This window comes from Electrophorus electricus, chromosome 4 (genome assembly GCF_041902795.1).
Source record: "Electrophorus electricus isolate QZ-2024a chromosome 4, ASM4190279v1, whole genome shotgun sequence".
Taxonomy (NCBI): Eukaryota; Metazoa; Chordata; class Actinopteri; order Gymnotiformes; family Gymnotidae; genus Electrophorus; species Electrophorus electricus.
This window is the reverse complement of record NC_137500.1, coordinates 24,603,804-24,623,275: the sequence shown is the minus strand read 5'-3', so window position 1 is coordinate 24,623,275 and position 19,472 is coordinate 24,603,804. Positions and strand designations below refer to the sequence as shown.

Below are 19,472 nucleotides of genomic sequence, written 5' to 3'. Positions count from 1 at the left end.
CATTTTCCAGTAAAACACAGCAAGGTCAAAGAGCTCCCTGACCCCTCCATCTCTCTCTCTCTCTCTCTCTCTCTCTCTCTCCCTCTCCCTCTCTCTCTCTCCCTCTCTCTCTCTCCCTCTCTCTCTCTCTCTCTCTCTCTCTCTCTCTCCCTCTCTTTCTCTCCCTCTCTCTCTCTCTCTCTCTCTCTCTCTCTCTCTCTCTCTCTCTCCCTCTCCCTCTCTCTCTCTCCCTCTCTCTCTCTCTCTCCCTCTCTTTCTCTCTCTCTCTCTCTCCCTCTCTCCCTCTCTCTCCCTCTCTTTCTCTCTCTCCCTCTCTCTCTCTCTCTCCCTCTCTCTCTCTCTCTCCCTCTCTCTCCCTCTCCCTCTCTCTCTCTCCCTCTCTCTCTCTCTCTCTCTCTCTGTCTCTCTCTCCCTCTCTCCCTGTATCTCTCATAATCACCCAGGACTTGCAGGAGCTGCTGTTTGTTTATCGTTCCACCCCTCCGTCACCCAGCATGAGGGGACGTAACGGTGAGCAGCTCAGCTCGCTCGGCTGTCTGAACGGAGACCGCACTGAGCTCACACGCCGCTCTTTTCGGGAAGGGGGTCCGTAGGTAAAGATGCACACGTTGCCCCTTCTTCTCCTCCTCCTCACTGGAGCCTGTCTGCCATTACACAGACCACTGGGGGAAGGACACATAATTATTGAGAAGTGCACTGGTCAAGCGTTTTTAATAGAATCCGCCCACTTTCTCAAGTCTGTTTTTTTCTTACTGATTACATACACTTACGGTGTTCCATTAAAGTGCAGCAGACTACAATTTAACCTGCTGAAAAGTGGGACAAAAAGGTGGATTTAGGACATAACGTGTCCTCGGAGAGGTTTTTCCCGTTTACATCATTCTGTGTGGATCTCTCAAGTGTCTCCTCCCACACGCACCTTTTCATCTGTTACTGGCCGCGTACGAGGCGGCACGGTCTGTGTGCTGCCGAGAGAGGTCACTAAAAAAGCCCGGCGTTTCACTGGCGAGTGTAGATCAAGGGGTGAGCGCAACGTCGAGGTGTGACGCACCCTGCCGCCGTCCTGCAGGTTGCAGGACACTGCCGGAGCAGGCGGAGGCAGAGTAGCAACGGACTGGCCAGCGCCTCTTCTGCCACTCGGATCCGGAGGGGCAAACGTAACACTGTGGCAGATGACCTACTCGGAAAGTACGGCAACATCCAGTGCTCGGCCTCTGTGAGAGGAGAACACTTCTGCTTTGGGTTAAGAGGGACCGGTTAGTTTTATGGAGACGTGCATTTGTCTGTTCCTTTGCTTGTTCTGTGCGGGCCCGACTGCCTGGGCTGCAGTGGCTCAGTCACACGAAGACGGCCTCTGGAATCTGGAGCTAGAGTGGACTGCGAGGTACGGTGGGCGTGCAGCTGGCTGGAGAGCGCAGATTACGGGAATGGGGCATTTCCCCGGGAAGAGCCAGGCTCCGCCCGAGGAAGCGTGGAAGGAATTGCCTAAGAATATTCTCCTTTTCCATGTTGCATTTACAACTAATAAATTGCTTCCTAAGTAGTCCTTATTCACTGTACTGTTTGGAAACTCTTGCTGATGTGGCGTGCGTGCGTATAATTCGTCTTCAGCAGTATGACCTAAAGCTGGTTGGGCCAGTGTTCATTCAGTACCATTACATCTGCATTCGAAAGTATGACAGAAGTGTAGAATGACTGTCAATCAAGCCTCTGTTAGTTTCTAAGTTTCTATCACCGTTATGAAAATATTTGTATTTTTAATTCATCAGAAACATGCTGATCTGCTGATCAGTAGCAAAGTCTGGTGGGGGTGGAGGAGGAGTTTGAAACACACACACACACACACACACACACACACACACACACACACACACACACACACACACACACACACTTTTGAAGACCACAGTTCCAGTTCCTGGTGAATGCTTATGAAATATCAAGAAATGTTCTCATAACCTCATAATAGGTGAAATATAGTCATCTGATGGGTTAGTAGTCGCCCATGGTTGTGTTGGTGTCACTGCATTACTTAGGTTCCATCTCACCTGCCACTGACTCTTAGAATAAAGAGTAGACAGAATAAAGGCCTTGAACTCCTTCCTGTATTCATATCCAGTGTGTTGCCGTGTCAGGCCTAGCCAAGTCCCTGTGAACTGTATTACGTCTGATGTGTACAGGTATCTGTCCTAATACGCTTAATATGAGTCTCTGCCGCTTCAACACATCACTGCGTGTTCACGCAGGTGTTCATGGCTCTGCTGCTCCGTCCCTGATGGGTGAATGAACAGGGGGCGGGGCGGGGCGCGGATCCCCCGCAAGCGCCCATCCGCTTTCATCTTCATCATTCCGCAAGCGCTGAATAAGGAATGTGTACGTATTCCCGCCACCTCTCCCGGGGTAGTGTACGTTCCTGCCATTTCGTGTAAGCAGCAGAGGAAACCACCCATGAGTTTAGACAGTTGTGAGCAAGCTTAACCCCACCCCTCAACATTTGTGTAAAGAAATTGACTAATCCAGGTGAGCTTTGTCAGGACCTTGACTGCTGCTGGCTCAATCTCTCATCTCGTCCACCCAGACGTTCCAGAAAATGTCAGCGCCAACATGGCATTTGAGACACTTTGCCATTTCACAGCTACTCCTCAGGCCACAGACACGCACCCCTCCACCTCCCTCAGCCAATACTCAACGCTGAAGAGTGAATGACCGTACCTCTGATGCACTCGCCGGACAAAAGGCAAATCCGTCACTGACCGGAGTGAGAAACTTGGTCCCGTAATCCCTTAAATGTCCCTCTGGTGGGTCCACAGGGCCAATACAGCAGTGTAACTACAGACTAATAAAGGGAGGTGTATTAACTGAATGTCCTGTGCAGGGCTGGGAAGTATAGGCCTACATGTAACAGAGTTACATATTCAGAAAACAAATGAAGGGTATTCTGTTAGTTACACAACAAATTGGCAGTGATTAGATCATTGGTACATTATATAAATGTTTACTAACAGGATTACATTACATTCGATGTATTTCAAAGCTCTCTAAGTGATGAAGCTTGAGCTACTTGGTTAATTATGTGAAGTTTGTCACTCACGCAGTGCATTAAAGCTACAGATCCTGTTTACATATTAACATGACTGTCCAACTTCTGTGAGTTCTTTTGGCAGCACATCATGTTTTGTTTGTGCGAAGTACAAGGACCTGGCGATCCCTGACAGCGGTGAAATTATGGAGCTTTTGAGGAGGCCAATGTCAAGACAAAATGAGTTTCCTTACCAGGACAAAGTTTTTCAAACGGGTTTTCTCAGACACTTAAGTTAATGCATCGCCATTATGCTCTACCTTTAGCAGTTTATTTGAATTAGTACGAAACGGGGTAAATCAAATAATACATGCTTGACGAAAGATTTGTTAATTATTGTCACAGTTTAAAATGTTATTAGGCCACCTCGAATCTTCGATAACAACAGGTTCCTTATTACCGTATTTATACTATAATTTTTATTCAGATTAATTGCATACTTCAGAGAGGTCCTGGAGGGCAAGAGTATGAATGATGGAATAAGGTGATAAAATCTTCTGCCTCCAATGCCAGAGGCGGTTATTAAACGAACAATAACGTAAACAAGAACAGCGATGGAGGTCTGCGTATCTTGCTATTATATTATATTCTGGCATCGGCGTCAACCGTAGAAACGAGTCGAGCTGAGGTCCAAAAGTACCACTGGTTTGTGTGTTTTTCGGAATGGACTAAATCCGTTTCTCCCTCTTGGGCTCCTGGAGCATTCTTGATTATGCAGAAAGAAATCTGAAAAGCAAGCGAATCACTGTGTGTCACTGCGCACTGCCAGATGCTGCTCGGATCTTTTACACTGGCGCCTATATGCACGACTCGGTTAACACACGCTATTTTTCTTAGGACTCAACTTCTCTGATGTGGAACATCTGTATCTGCACTTAAGGGCAAGTGAGTCCCATTATAACTATATCTGTATAGTAATTATATAAAACTCTTGCGGAGATGTTTCCCATAGCACAGCAGTTATATAACATTTGCTTGAATTGTTTTTGGTTGCTCAAGATCCTACCAGTTCAAAATGTTTTTGTTTTTTTTCCATTGTTGCCGTTTTTTTTTTGTTTTTTTTTAAACGAAACACAAGTCTAATCAAACAAACAGCAACTACAAACAGGTAGTCTTGTAATTTCTTCAGCGGTAATTTGCCAGCAGGTGCAGAGGGGTTAAGGGCGTACTCTGAATTAAAGGACTGAAGCAGTGCCCTGGCACATGGGCGGGAGTGGCAGCAGTCAAGGAGGGGAGCCCTGCCCTGACTAACTCATAAGCCCTCCGGTTCCTGCTTCTGGTTAACCATGAAAAGTGTCATTTATATTCCCACAATGGAGTTGAATACTTTCAGCGTTCATTGATCTTTCTCTTTCTCCTCTCATCTGGCGCCTTTGCCCCTTCGGAGAGCGCCTGCCCACTCTGACAGCTGTACGGCTCTGCACTGCGGAACTGACGCCTCCGACACCATCAAAGGTGCAGAAACGGGGGCTTTACCACCGCACTGGTTTATCTGTCAGGTACTGGGTTTTTCTAGAATGTTCCTCTGGGGATGGGATGGAAGCATCTGGTCTTGTAGAGAGTATCAGCAATCTCTCATGTTGAGGGTTTGAGTCATAGGGGGCATGTGTCACTGGGACCAGTCATTCACGTGTGAATGGATGTAGGATGAAGTATTACATTGTGTTACACTGTGTGCCATGCTGCCACTGGCTAATATTTCTCTCTGCATACCTTCTGTTTCTTGCTGCCTTGTAGACTATATTTAGACTTGAACAGAAAGAATGTAACATACCAGTAAAGTACACTTTAGTGATCGTGGTCTTGTCTTTGCTATGTAAAAGTAAAAACAAGCTTATTTTTCATAGCAGGTTCCAAACTATTATAGCGGATTGTCACATACAGGTAGGCCTAGGTGCTTCGTTAGCATTCTATAAAAAGTTGCCAAGAAGTTAACGTGTTATATACTTATAACGTGTTATATATATAGTTAATATTCTGTTAAAACCCGGCCACGCTTCGCAGTAAGTCACTTTCTGTCGTGTCTGAACAATAATTAGGCCTGATTTTGTTTTTCGTGCAAAGTTGGGCCTTAACTACTCAGAATAGACAGGGGGGGAAAAAACCATCATCGGCATTCATTTATTTTACTCCATTACTGTTTTGCGCATTCCTCCATCTGTTTCCAGAAGCCCCTTGCTCTGTCAGTCATTACTGCGCTGATTCCGACAGGTTAGAGCATGAATGAGCAGTCTCATTGTTGGACAGGTTAACGTTTCGCTGCGTCACCTCAGAGAGCAGAGCTCGGCCCAGCAGCAGTGGGTTAGGAAGAAGCCCTGGAAATTAGGCACAGCCTAATCTATCACGCCCGGACTAGCAGTACAAGGTTTATTAAGAAACGGATCTCCAACGTCATGTAGGAGGCACTCAGGAGTTATCGGAGGTCACCGGAGCGCATCGCATTTCAAGGTCGATCCGGTGCGTTTGCTTGAATGGGCTCACGGTAGCAAAGCACGGAGACCGCAGGCTATAAAACCTGGGTGCAGTTCCTCGGTTGCGCGCATTGTTCTGGGTAAAGCTGGTTCTCCTTGCGTACCACATATGCTTGCGAAATGCATACTAGGACCACTCTTGTAGGCCGTGCGGGGTCCTGGGAGTGGGCTTTGCCTCCTGGGTGATCTGGCACTGCTGCGGAGCTGGAGAAGCGATCTCCAGGCAAGCCAGATCGTCAGAAACTATACCAATGCACCATTATCACGATATAATTTAGATATAAAACATTATCAGATGGTAGCTTATGCAATAAATAAAAAAACAAAACCCTCATCTTAACATTTTATATTAGTAATTTATTAATACAAGGTCATTGTTGGAATAAATTCTGAATTGGGATAACAAGCATGATGTATTCAGATCTACTAGATCACTCCGTGCTTGACTGTGGCTTTACAATTTGCTGACCATCGCATGTCCCTCTCTTGGTTTGCTCTCTGGCCAAAAAATTCATTTTTTCGTCCTTTTCTGACCAGCCACAGCGGGCGCAGGTGTGTGCCCTGCTTCACCTGCGTCTGTGTGGCTGTCTTCAGGAGCTGCTGCAGTGCTGGGCAGTGTGAGTGAGAACACTTGGACCCAATACCTCGCTCTTCTGTTCAGTCTTTCACTGGACCTGCTCGGGGTGTCTCTGTGGCCCACCCAGCCTCTCTGTTCGCCTTGTGTTCAGAAGATAGGCTGACTGATATGGTCAGTCAGAGTAATTGCTATACATTGGTCATAAGTGTCCTGGGAGCTAGCTCGGTGGATTCAATTTGATATCAATCTATAAGGTGACTAAATACAACCTAGACATTTCTTTTATAGAATCTTTCTGCTTTTCTGTCAGATTGCACTCAAGCAGGCTGGCCAGCTGTGACATGGAACAACACACACACACACACACAAACAAACAAGATTTGTCTTTTTTTGTCTTTTCTCTACTTTATTGTATCTCTGCTTCATCTTCTTATCAAAGGTAAGCTCTGTGTGTGTGTGTGTGTGTGTGTGTGTGTGTGTGTGTGTGTGTGTGTGTGTGTGTGTGTGTGTGTGTGTGTGGCTGCTGCCCCTCTAACATACTTAACTGATTAGACAGGGCATGTTTCCTGTCCCTCACCTCACGGCTCTGGTCCTACTGGGAAATCACTACAGGCAAAGACTTGGCGAGTCAGAACACTGCCAGAAGCTCTCTATGTTTCCACTAAGACGGCTCTTTGGCAAAGTCTCCAATCCACATGGATGGAAGGGGAGATTGGGGGGGGTGGGGGGTGAGTGGATTTTGGCAGGCAGGGTTTGTTGTAGGTGAATCCGGCCTTCTGCCAGTTGACCTCGGGGGCCTGGTGTTCTGTCTGGCAGTGGAGGCCGCATGCCACTCTAGTACTCTCAGGCGAAATGTATGGTTATTAACTATCATTTTATTTATGACGTGCATTTATTTATTTATTACTTTGCAAATAAGGATGATGAATGTTCATGTAGATATTTATAGACTGGAATTTCCTGCTCATCGGACTGCACGAGTGAAAGTGATCCCAGCTGAACCGCCGGCAGTAATTAGGAAGAGGACCCGTCAAACATTTAGCTATAGCAGCAAGAGAGTGCGAAACCTAGTCCACGCTAAGCTTGCAAACTCAACCTTCTTCATTTCCTTTGTTTGTCTTCAAGGCATTCAGAGGTGGCAGCAATGTCTGTCTGTTTCTATGAGTGAATGACACAGCACTTTTGTAAGTCGTTCTGGAGAAGAGCGTCTGCTAAATGCTGTAAATGTAAATGTTTCCCATGCAGGTGGGGGTGGTGTGCTGACTAGGGCTCTAGCAGCTTCTGGGTGCTTGCTGCTGTTCTGCATGGAGAGCTGTAAAGTTTAACCGCTCGAAATGCGCAAAGCCAGTGCATATATTGCATAATTGACACACTGGCATGACTTTTCTGTTCCCGTTCATCAAAATGTGACCGTGCTCTTGATGGTAGCCATGCAGGATTAAGTGACGTGACTCGTGAATATTTGCGGAGGAGCTAGTGAACGCAGTGATGTAACGCATTATCATTGCGTTGTTACACTGCTAACTCCTTCACGGGTCAATCCAGAATTGTTTTAGTCAAGGTTCCATACGCAGGCTGTTGGGGCCAAGGGTCACGGATTTGAGACAGTGGGTTGGAGTGAGGAAGGGGGCTCGCTGTCCTGTTGCCATGCAAGGTGAGACTCATGAGCCTTTGCTAGGCTAGCAAAAGGCATTATGCTAAGCTGTTTTTTTTTTGCTTGTATTTCTTTGGAGAATGTGTGTGTGTGTGTGTGTGTGTGTGTGTCCTGTGTATTCAGCAGCACTCACGGACAATGCTAAGGTACTCTCTCTGAGCACATACACAGCAGTTGTGGTCAGTTATACTTAGCGGTGAGCTAGCAGAAGCTGCCCTGCTGTGCTGCCTGGTTAAAATGGAGCGTGTGACCCCTCCCGTTCACCTCTGACCCTGTCTAACCCGTCTCCTAATACCTGCGCCAGTATGGGCCAAGCATACTAATAGCTGCCCCTCCCCCACCTCCTCACTGCCGATCTCCTCATGGTCTGCTGGGGCCTTAATCTCTCAGAGACGGGTTAGGAGATCTGAGGAAGGCCTCTGGCTCTCTCTCTCTCTCAATTCCATTTCAGTTTATATTTCGAATTATTTGAATTAGCTTTATTGGCATGACAAAATCATATCGGACTGCCGGATCATTTCTCATAAACAGAAGTAACATGTACAAAAAAAATGGAATGTTTAATTTCAGATGATGAACAGAGAAATAAACAAGTAAACAGCAGTGTTTATATAGTATGTACGTTGTCTAGTGTGTGTGTGTATAATGTGTGTGTGTGTGTGTGTGTGTGTGTGTGTGTGTGTGTGTATAATGTGTGTGTGTATAATGTATTTGTGTTCAAGTTCAAGTTTGGTTTATTTGTCACATACATAGTCATACACAGTATAACTCACAGTGAGTTTGTGTGTGTGTGTGTGTGTGTGTGTGTGTGTTATGTATGCATGTATGCATGCATGTATGTATATACAGTATTACCCAGACATCAGTATTACCCCAGTATTACCCAGACTCCAGCATCACCCATGTGTTACCCCACTATTACCCACCCATGTGCTGCCCCAGTATTACCCAGACTCCAGCATCACCCATGTGTTACCCCACTATTACCCACCCATGTGCTGCTCCAGTAAGTGTGTACGGTGTGTCTGCCAATGAGTTCAATAATCTTGTTTGTGTATGTGTATGTGTGTGTGATATTTGTCCGTGTTTGTATATGCTTGAATAAACAAAAACACTCATTCAGTTTAAAGGTGTAGATTAGTTAATGAATCTCTGTGTGTGTGTGTGTGTGTGTGCGCATTCATGTCTGCTTTTGTCTGTGCCTGTGTGGGTGGCTGAGTGTTTGTTGAGTTGTCTTTATTTAACTTCTGGCATAGTTAAAGTGCTATATCTGGACCAGACATGCTCTGCAGCAGTGCGTTAGATCTGCAGGTGAACTCCCACCTTCAAACACACACACAGAGCATATACTGCTTAGTCACCTCTGTAAGTAGTTGTCACTGAGAACCCGAAGTCGAGCCGCAGTCTGATGGGGAACCCCCTGTAACTATTTTCACATTACGTAGGGCGGGGCAAGTGATGGAGAAAACTGCTTAACTACAACAAGGTCATTGATGAGATCTTCTGGCAATCAAGGAAGCATATTAGAACACCAGGTGGTGCGGCGTTTGTCACCGAACAAGAAACGTCCCATTCTTCATTTGAATTAGCCAAGCTAATGGACCATTTCTCATGTTAATGCTGCCAAAGCCGGATTCTTCATCTCTTGTTACTCCCACTGCGCCTGACATTGGTGTTTAGGACGAGCTGGAGGACTTTCCCTGGATCTATCCAGCCTGCCTCCCTCAGCAGGCACTGTGTCGGGCACGATGGTGTCACTCTGCCGTCACTCTGCCATGTTAAGATCATTCTTCTCCCTGATTCCTTTAGTACTGTACTGAACGTGCGTCTCTCAAGAAGGAGCCCTGGATGTGCTGTGTGCTGCAGTTTTGCCTTGCAGGTCTCAGGTGGGGGGATTAGATGAGAAGGAGGAAGCTCCCATGACATTCCGCCTAGAGAGTGCTCTCCCTGTGCTGATGGCTGGGAAGCACAGGGTACCCAGTGGAAAGATCTCGCACGCGCTGTGCTCCAGCCTCTGAAGCTCAGGGGAGCCGACTGCTCCCGGAAGCTCTTGCGCTGAAACAGAGTGGCACTGCTCTCTGTCACACTTTGAACTCCCTTTGAAATATCTGGGCGCTTTGATTAGAGAGCAGGCCGTCTTGCTGGGAAGAGGAGACCGTTCTTAAAGTGCTCACCTCAGAGCTGCCGTCGGGGGCCACCCCAAGGTTACCGGCCGAGAGCGTGGGATATCCACATGGCGGCAGCCTTGCAGATGCAGTCTAGTGCTTCCCAAACAGAACTATAATTATCACAAAGAAAAGCACAGATCTGGGCTGCTTGTGAGCACACAAGAGGTACATATTTCAACATATTCCAACACCATACAGTTTTCTGATTTGGCAAGATTAAAATAAGCTTGTGTATTAAGCCCATTGCAAACTGTTTGATAACAGCAACACTCATAGTCACACGGTAGAATTCATACCAAAGAATTATTTTATAATGTGTGATTCGTGTTTGCAACAGTATTAACACAGAACAAAAATTTCTGTTGAGAGTAAACACTGTGCAATTAAATCATGTTTAGATATTGTCCCCCATGTTCCCAGTTCTTTCGGGTTTCTGCTGATGGCAGCATGAAGTGTTTGACCTTTAGCACTAATTCCGTGGATGTTGAGATGTGTTTGGGACTTTGGCTTTGAGTTCTCCAAAGGAAGACTGTATTTGAACGGAGTATGCATCATTAGAGAGGGCTTGAACCACTCTTGTTGCCAAGGAGCTGTTTCCAATGATGTATATGAAGCCAACTGGCTTCACTCTGATTGGCTGAAAAGTCACCCAATGGTCACAGACTACGAGACTACGAGACACGCATTGATAAAGTGTATATGAAAGTGAGGGGAGCTGTCCAAGGTCCTGAAAAGTTTCCTATGATCTCATAGAAGCCAGCAACTTTTCTTCATTATGATTTGATACTACTTATTATTATTATTATTATTATTATTATTATTATTATTATTAGTAGTAGTAGTAGTAGTAGTAGTAGTAGTAGTAAATTATTAATAATTTACTCAATTTTTAAATAAATAAACATTTTTACATGGTTTGCGTCAAGTTTTGTATTGTAAAGTTGCTTGAGCATAGCAATTTTAAATTTGTACATGAAATGTTTACCACACAAGACCCAATTCCCTTCGACCTTTAACCTTACTGCCTTACTATTTGTGCCCATGGATTTTGTTGACCCCAGAAGCCATATCTACCACTTTGCATGGTGATAATGCTGAGAGCCAAGCACCCGCAGCCAGATCCAATTAATGTTGGAGGGGTGGGTGGGGATGAGGTTGTGAGAGGTCATACTTGTGCTGACCCTGCGTTTGGTTGGCCCCCCTTCCAGCTAAACACCCCCCCCCCCCGCCCCGCCCTCTGACTCTCGTTTAATCTCTTTTCAGTGCTATTTCTATCTCTCTAAGCCTCTCTCCCTCCTTTCTTCTTTCTCTCCTCCCCCTGCCAAACATCAGCATGTATCTGGTTCGGTCTGTGTGTTAACTGGACATCCAGTGTCTTCTTCCCAGACTGCACTGCAAGGGCTTGACTGTAGCTAATAAGAGAACCGAGGAGAGGTCTGGCAGAGTACGGCCCCCTACCCGTGTCCTCTTTCATTTTCTATTTCTCTCTCTCTCGTTAGCTCTCTTTTTCTCTTTTCCTCTCAAATTCTCTCTTTCTCTTACAGGCTTAAACCTATTCAGGGTTTGCTTAACATGAGTGTTTCCTGAATATTCAGAGTGTTTCAGGTTGAGACGCACTAGCCGTGACAATGTTGTGGGACTGGAACCTGTGTGTCTCGAGGGATTTAATTCTGCTTTTCACACTGTCAAACTCCCATGTACTCTTAGACTAATGTTTAAAGGTTTCCTAATCCTTTACATGGGACAGATGAAGTGGACAGATGAAGTGCAGTTGTGCATGCTTATATACATAGACAAACACGCACGCATGCTCACAAACAAACACACACACACACACACACACACACACACACACACACACACACACAAACACGCACGCGTACGCACACACAGAAACAGAGATTACTGACTTGCACATCACACACCCCTAGGGCTGCAATTTGTCTTTTGCCATCAATTCCCAGCAGGAAGAGGGCTGTGCACGTCGCCGATTTCACTGAAACTAGGTTAGAATGGATGCGGTTTGCATGCACTGATTCAGTCGCAACTCTTACTGAGATAACAGAGACTCCTGCAACTAGAATACCTTACCGCCATGACAATGGCCCACGGTGCACTCTGTTGTGAGCTGTGTTCCAGTTTCTAATCTCGACGCTCTCCGTGGGAGACGGGATGAATTCCCTTAGACGACAATAGTACCATCTTTTCATATTTATCACATTACATCAGCAGATTTGACCAGAATGGCCGTGAAGCTATTGCTCTTCCCACCAGTTACCAAATTGGACTGGCTTTGTCTTTTATTAGCACCTCTGTTAATTTCCCAGAGTGCTCTTTGGAGTGGGGGGACATGGTAGCAACTCTCCTGATTCAGCGGTAGTTTATCACCGCGTGACAAACTCACTCCAGACACGGCATTTCCAGGGCTCAACTGCGGGGCCGCCGAGTTCTGACCCAACTGTGCCCGCCCGCTCTCTGGATCTGGGGGCGGCACGGCCGTCACCTACCCACACGCGCGGGACCCTCCGCCGAGACGCCCCCGGGCGTGTATGGACAGCTGTTTTCGCGCACCGGCAAATTAGCAGCAAGACTCCCGTTGTTCCTTTGCGTCACGCATGACAGCTCTGGTGTAGTCGCATCTTCAAGTAAGACTTCAATATTGCAAGCAACCATAAAGGCATAAGTTAAAAATATTTATTTGGAAGCAAACTTGCAGCTGAGCACACGACAGCCCGTAAGGCACATGCAAATGACACTCTGCATAACGCTTGCCTGCTTGACTTCTGTATTGCTTAGCCTCCGTATTGACAAAGGCGTTTTTGCAGGCTGTAGCAGCTTGGCATCCACGTTTAAATCAGGTGAATCTATCACGCTCTCCCTCTGTGTTGATTTGTGGCGTGGGCGTGCTGCCGTTTGGAGCAGCAGGAGGAAGGCTGAACCATGGAGGGAGGGAGATCTTTAGTCATGGATTAGTCACGTTTAGTAAGAGACGCATACGGAGGCCATCGGCTATCTGCTGTAGTTAACCTCAAACTGCTGGTTACCGGCTTTGAAGCAAGAATGAAAACCTGTCAGTTTGAGGGTCAAGGAGACTTTAATTTTGTCCTGCAAAAGGTCTTGGAGTATGAATGGATATCATCTTGGAATATGAATGGATATGAATGAATGCCAGCATTCAAGAACATTCTTTTAAATGTTGCACTTGAATACTAAATGTAATATCTCTTGCAGTAAATATTCCAAGCAGTCTTTGTACAAAATAAAAACAGTGCAAACTACTCTTTGCACTCTCTGTTTGGCCTGATCTAAGGAGCACCTTGTTAATTTAAATGACGCTGATATAACAAATTTTGCCCTGGAGGCGCATGTTTAGAGCCACCCCCTTTCCTAAAGTAAACTGAAGACAGTGAGTTAAATAGTAGTGAGACCGCTGGCCTTATAGAGGAGTATGTGTGTGTGTCTGCGTGTGTGTGTGTCTGCGTGTGTGTGTGTCTGCGTGTGTGTGTGTCTGCGTGTGTGTGTGTCTGCGTGTGTGTGTGTCTGCGTGTGTGTGTGTCTGCGTGTGTGTGCGTCTGCGTGTGTGTGCGTGTCCGTGTGTGTGTGTGTGTGTGTGTTTGCGTGTCTGTGTGTGTTTGCGTGTCTGTGTGTGTTTGCGTGTCTGTGTGTGTCTGCGTGTGTGTGTGTGTCTGCGTGTGTGTCTGTGTCTGCGTGTGTGTCTGTGTCTGCGTGTGTGTCTGTGTCTGCGTGTGTGTCTGCGTGTGTGTCTGTGTCTGCGTCTGCGTGTGTGTGTCTGCGTGTGTGTGTGTGTGCGCGTGTGTGTGTGTGCGCGTGTGTGTGTGTCTGCGTGTGCGTGTGTGTCTGTGTGTGTGTGTGTTTGCGTGTGTGTGTGTGTTTGCGTGTGTGTGTGTGTGTGTGTGTGTGTGTCTGTGATGTATACACAGATTGCAGGGCTGGTGAGTATTTGGTGGAGGGCAGTGTTGGTGTCCCAGCTCGCACTGCAGTGGGCCCTGTGGGGACCGTAAGGAAGGGAAGAGTGTGTTTGACATCACGACGATGCTTTAGTTTCCCCAGAAGTGTGTGTATTGTGTCTCAAACAGCGGTATGGGACAGAGGCTACTGCAGTCTCTCCACCTCCCCAGGCCCTTACCGCTTCTCTCCCTGCTGTTTGTGCATTTGTGTCTGCGTGCCCCGGTGCCTCACATGGGCGAGTTAAACAGATTTAACTGTTAGCGTTTAGCTAATCCCCACCTCCAGCCGCCAGGGGCCCCCGCAGGGGTTCATCCGGTGACGGCTCCGCCTTCACTTGCGGCTAAATCTTTCTCCTCTCTGTGTGTGGGGGCACAGACACCCCACCCCCCAGAGCCAGCCTACGTCATATCGTGCAGGTGTGGAATCCAGTAAGATAGTCAGGCCGTTTGTTTATTAACGCACGTCTCTGTGCTCTCTTAGTCCCGTGGGTGAAGGGCCAGAGGTCTGGAGGCAGGGTGAATGGACTCCGTGAGGGGGAGGAAGGCTCTCCCTCCCTCAGCCGAGTCCCAGCCTGCTGAATCGCACGACCGTATGCCAGGGCATTTCAACTGATCCTCATTACAGCAGGCGATAGCACTGCGGGCCTGAAGTGGCTAAAGATCCGTGTGTACACACACAAATGCAGCGGCACTCTCCGACATGCTGAAAGAGGGAGCGAGCGAGAGAGGGAGAGACAGAGGCTTCCTAGGTCATGTTTTTCTTATAACTTCCTTTAGAATCCCCGAAACACACTGCAAACCCGGCAACAGTCGCGTCCTCGTTGCCTCTGCGTCGGGGCGTATGAAAATTATGCGCATTTGTCTTTGAAACTCGCTGGGCGTTAATGTCCCTGTCCTCGTGTATCCTCAGATCCACCACAGGCTTGCTTTCGCTTTGTTTTCTGCTCCTCTCGGGCACCGCTATCTGTTTAAATTGTGCCGTCCGGCTCCCACGGGCGTGGGAAGGGCGATGCCCCCCTGTAAGGCAGAGCTCTGGGTTGGCGCGCTCGGCAGGGATTGATGTGGGACTCGTGGAGGCTGCCTGGGTCACCTCACATATCCAGCAGTATTAAGGAACCATTTGTCTTCTAAACCTGGAACAGAAAATCACTCCGGATAGCAGCCAAGTGGCCAACAGAGACTAAATCCCTCCACTTTGGTGCTGTGTGTGTGGGGGGGGTCAGATCCACTTTATGCACGGGTCTCTTTTTCCTCATTTGGGCCACTGCGTGTGATGGCGCTCTGTCTGCTTTCAGATGAGGAAGGAGTTGAGCAGATGACATTGTGCAGACCAATTCAATGAACAAATTCGTCTCCTGTTCAGTAAAAAATACTTCCTATTGTAATAGTGAATAACTTTTTTTCCCTATGGCTTTCATTTCATCAGATATGAGGGACACATGATGAAATGAAAACTGTAGAAAAAGAAAAAACAAACACGCTTTTATGTCACCGTGGGGAATACCTAGTAAAAAAAAGCAATATAATGTAGAAGGATAGAAGGGGCAGAGGAGTCGGCGGACGTGAGACGCGCCGAACGGTCTCCCTTTCGTCCCTGTAGTCAAACCCAGCGCGGCCCTTCTCCACGAACCCAGCATGCAGTACTACCACTCCCATAACTCCCATCCCACCATGCTGATCAGATCCATCACGCATAAACCACTGTCACCTTTTCATCCCTGCTGTGACATCGCTAATCTTGTACCTTGGCTATCTTCATGCAGGATGCAGGGTGTGTGTGTGTGTGTGTGTGTGTGTTTGTGGCTGCGCCCTGCTCCTCCCCGTCACACTGCATTTGTGGGTCCTCTGTCTGGGATTAAGGGCATTTGTTGCGGCGTGGCTAGGCGTGTGACGATCTCCTCGCCAATCTCACTGTGCTGCTGCTGATGAGATGGATCACTCTGTTGTGCTGCGGAGACTCCCTTCAAAACCCATCTGTGGGTGCGCACACAACTCTGACACACGTTTAGGAATGATAAGGAAAGTGGATTCCACATTCAAAGATCTCTCTATGCACTTCATATATTCCACACACACACACACACACACACACTAGAGAAAAATAAATTACTTAGGAGAACCATATCCTACCCATGAAAAGATCAGATATCAAAAACACTGCAGCTTGCACAGGCTGACACAGGAGGTAGTGGAGGGTGTGTGGGTGTGCATATACATCACACACACACACACACACACACACACACACACACACACGCACACAGTGCATGTCCTCAGCAGATTCTTAGCTATAGGTGAACATGCATCACTAGAGAAATGGCAGGCGGGTTGTTTTACAGTCTTTAATTAACTCTGGGACTGCCCCATGTGCCCTGACCACAGCTATAAAGCTCGGAAGCTCCGCCACTGACGAGCACAGGCAGAAGAATTCATCTCAAGGCCTGTGGAGGGCCAGACTGTTTTACGGGGGTCCCCTCCCGCCTCGGACCTGAAGTGGTCCGATCCGTCTCCGCCTGGTAGACCCGGCCGTGTTGTTCGAACAGAGGTCTTTTAGATGAATACGCCATGAGGCAGGTGTGCTAAATGTGGCTCTCACCAACACACTGAACCCCTTTCTTTTGTTAAATATGCAGACGTACATTAAGAAACAGTAAGCCTACTATAGAGAAGAAAGGGCACACCTTAAATAAAACAGTAAACCTGCCCATTGCCTGCTAAAAGCTTTACTTTGAACTTTCTTTCCTTAATTCCACAGCTACTACCATTGAAACAGTATTAACATTATTCCCATAACAGATATGATTCTTCTCTCTCTATACAAAGTTCCCGTTTCAGCCTTCCATGTGAGTTAAGCTCGTGTTAATTATACCAGGGAGGCTCACTGGCTCTTCTCTGTCCTCCTGAACTCGCTCCCTCGCAGTGGTTCTGTGGCCGCCTCGCTGTTGGATGACCTCCTTGTTCATCGATATTGGGTAGGAAACGTGTTTCCTGTCGCTGTTTCGAGCGCTAAAGAATAGACGGTTCGGGACCATACACCTTCCGCACTTTCCCTCCGTCTTCTTGTCATGTTATGTGTTTAGCACATGGGACTGAGAGAGCGCATACGGTGTTGGTTTGCCCAAATAAGCTCGGTTTCCACCGAAACTGCTCGCTTACCAGCAGTGAGCTTCATCCGGAGCGCGTGTGCGCTTCTCTCCTTTCGTTCCACGTGCGGTGTTGCTTTAGGGACTCCAAGGAGCTCCTAGAAGCGTGAATAAAAATTGCATTGCGCTTGTTTTAAATCGGCAGACGAGAGGCGCTTCATTCTGTTCTCTGTTGAGAGCTTAACCCCCCCCACTGAGGCTGGCGTAACGCACCCGTGAGCATGCAGGCTGGCCCAGGCGGCCGCCACCGAACCCCCATGGCCGGGAGCAAAGATGCCTTGGCGCTCTAAGGGCGCATCAAGTGCCTGGACACTTCTAAAGGGTTTTCTACCGGGATGCGCTAATGCATCGATTTGTTCAAAGCTTCGGTGGGACCGGAGCATGGTCACTGGCAGGCCCATTCCCACCTGACCTCAAACAGGAGTCAGCGATCTTCTTTTTATTTATTTCTGCTCTCTAAACCTCACTCGCGCTCTCCTTCATCGCCCCCCTCCAGTACCGTGTGTGTGTGTGTGTGTGTGTGTGTGTGTGTGTGTGTGTGTGTGTGTGTGTGTGTGTGTGTGTGTGTGTGTGTGTGTGTGTAGGGTTTAGTTTTTGGGATTACTGGCATGTTTTGTAGTCGATTGGTCAGCTGCATTTCTTTGGCCTCTTATCCTTGTTTGGATTTGGAGCTTTTGGTCACGGCTGCCTGTCAAAATGTCTCTCTGTCTGCCCCATGTCTCTCTCTCTCTCTCTCTATCTCCCTCTCTCTATCTCTATCTCTGCGTCTCTAAAAGTAGCTGTTTAATTACAGCTAAGTGAACATGCTGAGAATTAACTATGTCAAGTGACAATGCATTCATTATGCTGAGTAAACACACACACACACACACACACACACACACACACGCACGCACCACCAGTTTCCAGCCACATCATGCCCCCTCAAAGCTCGGGCCTCTGACAACTCTCAGCTTCAATCCACCTCTTAAAGCTTTAGGTCTTCCATTTGCCACATGCAGGCACATTTATTTATTCACTCATGCAGTAAATGGTCTTTGTAAACATCTTTGTTTGTACAAGAGCATGCTTTCACTGTGAATTAGCATATCTGACACTTTGAAAATGCCTGGTAAGGCTAAGCGCCCTGTCTGATTTAGCTGGAAGTGTCATTCATAAAAATGCCATCTACAGGTAAAAAAGAGGAACCATTCTGTGTCCAGAGATCAGTATTAGAAAACATATTAGAATATCAATAGTGATATTTAAAAGATGGTAAAACCTAGGAACGCCAGACAAAATATTAGTTGTGTTGTTCATGCTGTTGCTTAAATTAGATTTGGTCTGATATGAAATCAGATTTAAAAAGGAACACAGGTTTTGCAACGGTGGCTGTTCCTCTGGACAGCAACTGTCCATATGAACATCACAAACCATTAAATGCCATAAATTAACTCGAATGTTAATTTATCACACTATTCAGTCACTGGTGAACATTGCACACCTGGCCTTAGCCAGTCACACGAATGGCCGTCGTCCCATTTTAGATTAGCAACGAGAGCAACAGATTGAAAAGTTGAATACTAGTGTCAAGCAGAATAATCACGACATGATTGTACATCGGGTTTGGTTTCATATTCAAACTCAAATTTAGACCACAGGTTTTTCACGCTTAAAAGAACACACATAAAATCGAAACATGAGCCACTTAAACATCGATTTGTTTGTCCACGTGGCCATCGCACTGACCTGGTTGTCTTATTCATTTGCTGTGTTCCATGAAGAAAACGATGCGTGACATACATAAATGTTAGCGTGTGCGTGCGAAGGACGAAGATCGGCCCTGCTATTGGCAGAGGCCTGTCCGAAGAAGGGCATCTGTGCTGCTCCTGTCTTTTCCTGGGCTCTTTTGTGTCTGAGCCACCCGAAGGTAAAAGGCATGTCATGTAGAGAAAGGCCTTACGTGGGCGTCCCCATTGATATCATCACTCACAGGCTTTTCTCTTTTTGTACGGAAGTAATTGCATTCTGTCATGCTGTCAACCGTGACACTCCCTGATCTCGGCAAGCGATTAAAAAAGTGTCTGGACTCGCGACCAAATCGCTGGCTCTCACTCCAGCGGTTCTGTTAGCGGTCTGTGTAGTGTCGTACAGGAGTTAGACATTCCTCCTTATTCTTTACGCTTGTCCCAACAAGACTGAGAGAATTTTCTGGAAAATATTTGATGTTTCATGGGCAGGTTTTGGCTCTTCTAAGTAATTTCTTTTTCTCTGTAGTTCGTGTGTGTGTGTGTGTGTGTGTGTGTCTGGAACGAGTTTAGAGAATGAGCACTGTTGGTGTTCTATAAATAGCGCAGCTATCCTTTAACCTCATCATGTTGTACCCCAGATTAGGAGGCTGGATTTGTTGTGCGGCAAAGCGCAAAAAAAGCA

General features: G+C 47.1%; 1 protein-coding gene across 8 annotated transcripts in view; it reads left to right on the top strand.

Annotated features, from left to right (window-relative positions):
* brsk2a (BR serine/threonine kinase 2a) overlaps window positions 1-19,472 on the top strand; it is a 112,463-nt gene that overhangs the window by 16,296 nt on the left and 76,695 nt on the right. The window contains exon 1 of one of the 8 annotated variants that reach the window (XM_081712867.1): window positions 1,877-4,578. The exons of the other annotated variants lie outside the window; for them this stretch is intronic. The gene's annotated coding sequence lies outside the window, so the exon portion shown is untranslated. Of the gene's footprint in view, window positions 1-1,876; window positions 4,579-19,472 lie in introns of those variants that run through there. 8 annotated transcript variants of the gene reach the window in all.